This window comes from Berghia stephanieae, chromosome 4 (assembly GCF_034508935.2).
Source record: "Berghia stephanieae isolate SIO BIC M18660-M18661 chromosome 4, UCSD_Bste_1.3, whole genome shotgun sequence".
In the NCBI taxonomy this organism is placed as follows: Eukaryota; Metazoa; Mollusca; class Gastropoda; order Nudibranchia; family Aeolidiidae; genus Berghia; species Berghia stephanieae.
Genome location: NC_088363.1, coordinates 68,449,151 through 68,455,351, shown reverse-complemented (window position 1 = coordinate 68,455,351; position 6,201 = coordinate 68,449,151).

The following is a 6,201-nucleotide window of genomic DNA, read 5'->3' as shown; positions in this document are numbered from 1 at the left end:
ACAGTTTCCCCTTGTAAATCATCTCTATGTTACGTACCTTTATAGTTATACGTTTTGAATATATTATTGTAGTTTGTAAATATTCGCGTCCACCTTTCATAGCGGGATACTTTGTTCGTGCCTGGACGAGACTTAAAGGTAATGTCAAAATACTCACATCGGTAGATTGCTCGTGGAGTCTTCTGTTCTCTATTTGTCTTGCTTTTTCTTTGGTGCTTTAAACTTCAGACCTACTACTCCTATATTATCTTCCTATTTACTGGCACAAAAAAAGACCATCATAGTATTATACGCACCGAAAACCCCCATTAAAAACAAACAAACAATCCAATGGCGAATGCCACACTACGAGACGACAACACCAGTTTGCTTGACCTTGTATCCTTTACTCCTATTAAGATTTGTGATCAACTTGTGAAATGATATGGTATTATGTCTAAATAGAATAGATAAAGGAAAATTCAGTTTTTATTGACGGTGAACAGAATCATATAATTTAAGATATTGGCAATTAAAGAAACAAAACCTACTTCTTCTCAATAAATTCCAGGGATTTAATTTAAAATTTGGTAAGCTCAGCTTAACTCACTCAATCCTAGAGAGCTTTGCTAATTTTCAAAATTGGAAAAATTGTATTATTAATGAGCATGAATATAGATAGTTTTATTCAACTACCATTAACATGTAAAAACTAAAAAAACATTAGCTTTAACATACCGCCTATAATTTGTCTCAGAAAAATGTAATAATAAATATGTATGATGTACAAGTAGCCTAACCAGGGTAAACTACGGATATAGTGGGGTTAGGGTTGAGTGAGTTAACAATGAAATTAGCATCGATAGAATACGTTTTGAGACATCTGGCCACATCTAATCAATCTTAATGTCCAGTCCAATAATTGACATAAGCATTTTGCATAAGCGTATTAAAGGCTATTCTGACCATCACACTAACGAGCTTATTTTCAGATAACTGATATCGTGTAGATAAATATTTGGAAATCGTTTCCTCACGTTGATGATTGAAATTAAAATTTAATGTCAAACTGACGAGAATTACTCGTACGATAGTCTGGATACAATTATATGCACTTTAAGACTCGATATTCAATCTACTTGGAAATGTCGCAGCGTACGTAGGAAGCCCCATAAATCAATGTGCGAAACTCGCAGATGAGAGAGAGAGCTGGCGAACCATGATCTCCAAAGTCGTGTCCGACATGGAACATCGGTAAAGGTAAATTTAATCTACAAAATACAAATTTGACCAATCATATCAAAACTGAATTAATAGAGATTAAACGAATTGTTGAAATTTAATCATTAACTTAAATTATAAACTGCGAGTTAAAACCAGTAAAATACGTGTCTTGAATTTTCTATTCTAGTCATATTTACATTATACTCATTTTTATTCTTCTGGTTAATCCCGACTCAACAAACAAACTGACATAGTAGATCAGCGGCGGTCACTGTACTTGTGCTGCAGAGCCCTCCTAACGGATAATTTGACTTCGTCCAGAACTTAACAATTTTTTAACAAGTCGATCAATGTAGATAATATTGGCTCATAGAGAGTATCCATTGCAAACACATTTTTACAGCCCATGAGTGATATCAATTTTATCCAATAGAGGGGATGAGCAAAACGAAATAGAAAAAAATGGGAAAAGCTTGATTTTGGTTTCATTTTTCTGTCTCAGCTGACGGCTTCATTGCCATTCATGTATGCCGTTGACTTGATGATGTCATTATCCATTTACACTGTTCCATGTCGTTGCTTGTTGACGCAACTCTGTGTGAAATGTTCCTGAACAAGGACAAAACTGACCGACCTTTTCTGATGATTATAACCTTGACTTTGACCTTTGAGCAAGGAAGCAATTGACCAACTCCAGTTTCTTCTTTATCGAATTTCCCTGATACGATTCTGTTATCAAGTAATTTGTTATATTTAATATTGATGACTGACATGTATTAATTTTCTTGAAATAATAATAAAGAGCAATTTGCAATTTCATAATAAAGACTTAAAAATTCATTTCAAAGCGTCAATGCTTCAACAAAAGCATGCCAAATCAAGGCTGTAGTAATCATTCAAAAGTGATATTAAGCTGCCAGAAGCGATGGACTGTAAAAAGTAATAAACAAAAATGAATATAACAGATTATGGTCATCTTTGTTTATAACTTTTTAACTATCGTTTATACGTTTGTTTGAATACTCAATTGGTATCCGTCATAACTTGAAAAGGCTATTTATTTGCTCTGAATATTCCATGAGAATATTAGTTAATTCATTACTTGAGTTTGTAGAAAACTATATATAGACAGGTGGACACAAAAAAGAGCCGCTATTTCTTTCTTTTTATTTTAAAATGTTATAAAAATAACTCTTTCAAATTTCTATTACCATTAGAATTATTCTTTATTAAAAGATTTGCAAAATATGAAAATAATTATATTAACGATTTTTTATTAATACAAAATCTTGTAACACCATAATTGTTATTTATTTAAACAAGACACTTGTTTCTATGTGAAGGAAACTATATGCTGATAATTACATAAAATTATTGGAAGATTATATTTTGTCCGACCGTGAACGCCTTTATCCAGGAAGGAATTTTATTTTTCTACATCCCATACGAGCAAAAGAACACAATCTTTTCTTCGAAGTAAGAATATTTATTACATAGAGAAAAACAACTGGCCGCCTCAACCACCCGGCCTGAATCCATGAAGTACGCAATTTGAAATTCTTTGACCGAGGTTTATAGTGGACAAAGATCTGCATTCACAGAAGAAATGTTGATAGAAATAATTATTTTATACTAGGAGGAGATAACCATTGAGCCTCCGTTGGGTCATTAAAGAGAACGGCGGTGTTACTGATATCTTAAAGTTCTAACTTTGTAATCATTGGAACAAAATAGGCATATAAGTGTGCTATATAGAAGATTTCTTACACGATGAGGAGAATTATGATGAAAATAATGTTTAAGATGACATATATCATGTTCATTATATGGCAATAAATTAAATGTCAAGATCGTCGCCATTTTACTCTCTGCGTTATTTTTCTCTGATATTTGATTTCCAAACACGGTTTTGAATAATCGCTGTATCTTTTTATATTCTCAATTGATATTCGTAATATTTTGACAATCTACGTATAAAGATTTGTTTTATTTTTATTTCGAATTTATAGAAATCCAATGAAGAGTCTCAGAGATACAAGCCGACAAAAAGCGGCGCATTTTTTTTATTACCACCGTGTATATATATATATATATATATATATATATATATATATATATATATATATATATATATATATATATATATATATATATATATATTATATATATATATATATATATATATATATATATATATATATATATATATAGGTTATAAAATTGATTTTAATGACAATAATTGGTTCTAAGATCACGTATAACCTGTTTGTAATATCTAGTCTGTCTGATCTCACAATAATTATAATCTGATTTTCCTCTCCATTGTATTCAGATTGTATCAAGTAAGGATTCAGATTCTGTATTCATGAAAAATATTAATCTTCGTACAGAAAACTTATCCATCTTATGTAAATAAAAAAGAACTTGGTTAAACTTTGTTCTAAATGTTGATAAACATTATTTATTCTTGTTGTTGGCTGGGGACCACTTGTAAAGCTCACTGAAAACGTTTAATGGATATTGCGTCACATAAATGCTGAAAGTTTAATTTTTTAAAAACAAAACAAATTGATCTTCTTCTTTCAGCTTATCCCGCATTTTGCAAGGTTACCATAATGAATTGAATGCCACATCTCCATGCATCTCAGTTCAGCGCATCATCTTCCTCCAGGCCCAGTTCTTTCATATCATCCTTTACCTTATCCCACCATCTAGTCTTTGGGAGTCCCTTTTTCCTTTTTCCCGCTTTTTTGTAAGTCCAATACTTTCCTTCGCACGTACTCCCTCTCTCGTCTCTTTACATGTCCGAACCATTTCAATCTATCTTCTCTCATCTTTATTCTTCACTTCAGTCAACCTTCGAATTCGTTCATTTCTCACGTTTCTTGTCCAGCCAGTGACCATCTCAACATCCGAATTTCTGCCACCTCAACTTCTTTATCCTGTTTCTTTGTTGTAGCTGCTGTCTCTAGTCCATATAACATTGCTGGTCTTACAACTGCTGTATATATTTTCCAGCGAAGTGGATATTCGTTTGTCACACATAACTCCAGTTTCCTTCCTGCAATTATTCCAATCCAGCCTGTCTGTATCCTTTTCTTAACCTCCATCGCATTGCCCCCATCTCTTTGAACAGTTATTCCTAAGTATTTTAATTGGTTTGTATCTGGCACATCCTCTTCTCCTATCTGTATTGGTGGTTCTGGTCTCTGTTGTCCGATGTACAAATACTCTCTCTTCGATCCTTACTCCCCTCCTTTCCAACGCCCGTCTCCAACCCTCCAGTTCCTTTTCCGCCTCAGTTTTATTTTGTATCATTCAAAAGTACTACATCATCCGCATACATTGTGTTCCATGGTGCCTCTCGCCGAATGGGATCTGTTTGGACATCCATTACTATTGCAAACAGCAGTGTGCTGAGAGCAGATCCCTGGTGTAATCCAACTCTTACATTAAATGAATCAGTTGAGCCAACAACTGTCCTCACCACTGTTTTGTTTGCTTTGTACAAATCCTGGATGACTTTGATATATTCCAGCCTGCCTTGAATCTTGTTGTTGGCTGGGGACCACGTGTAAAGCGTATTGAAAACGTTTAGTGGATATCGCGTCATATAAATGCTCATATTTAAATTTTAAAAAACAAAACAAACTGATGGACATACTAAAGCGAACGTGATCTGTGGAAGTTGATAATACGAATGTGGTATTGTACCATGATATAAACTTGCTATACGAGTATACGATGAATGTTTTCTCAGAGCAATTGTTCCTGGTAATGGTATCGAGATGTTCGTTCAAATGACAATCTCTGACAAAAGCAGAAGATTAATTTGCAAAGTTTAACCAAGTTCTTTTTTATTTACATAAGATGGATACGTTTTCTGTACGAAGCTTAATATTTTTCAGGAATAAAGAATCTGAATCCTGAGTCTAGTGGTATGACACTCGCCTTCTAATCGGAAGGTCCTGGATTGGAGTCCCGCTCGGGTATAAAATGAGTACTTGGCCTTTAAAAATGTTGTTTATGTCGGAAATAAAATTTAGTATCGCCTAGCTGACGACATGTCAAGTCCTACATGTTAAGTGTTGCTGTAGCCTTCTAAAGCGCCTTGTATGTCAAGGTCGTAACCATTTTACTCTCTGCGTTATTTTTCTCTGATATTGGATATCTGAACACGGTTTTGCATAATCGCTTTATCTTTTTATATTCTCAATTGATATTCATAATTTTGACAATCTACGTATAAAGATTTGTATTATTTTTATTTCGAATTTTAAAGAAATCCAATGAAGAGTCTCAGAGATACAAGCCGACAAAAAGCGGCGCATTTTTTTTATTACCACCGTATATATATATATATATATATATATATATATATATATATATATATATATATATATATATAGGTTATAAAATTGATTTCAAGGACAATAATTGGGTCTAAGATCTCGTATAACCTGTTTGTAATATCTAGTCTCTGATCTCACAATAATTATAATCTGCTTTTCCTCTCCATTGTATTCAGATTGTATCAAGTAAGGATTCAGATTCTGTATTCATGAAAAATATTAATCTTCGTACAGAAAACTTATCCATCTTATGTAAATAAAAATTTATATGACGCGATATCCACTTAACGTTTTCAATACGCTTTACAAGTTGTTCCCAGCCAACAACAAGAATATATCATCCTGGATGACTTTGATATGTTCTTGTTGTTGGCTGGGGACCACTTGTAAAGCGTATTGAAAACGTTTAGTGGGTATCGCGTCATATAAATTTTTATTTATTCATGATAAAATGAGTACTTGGCCTTTAAAAACCTTGTATATTGCGCTTTATAAAAGCTCAAGTTTTATTTATTTATTTCTTCAGTTTTTTAAATTTTCTGTGTCCACGTCTGGGTCAGATTATTGCCATCTTGGCACTGTGGAAAGAATGCATTTTTTTCATATCCAAATTTGGAATTGAATGTTATGTTTCTGATTATTCATA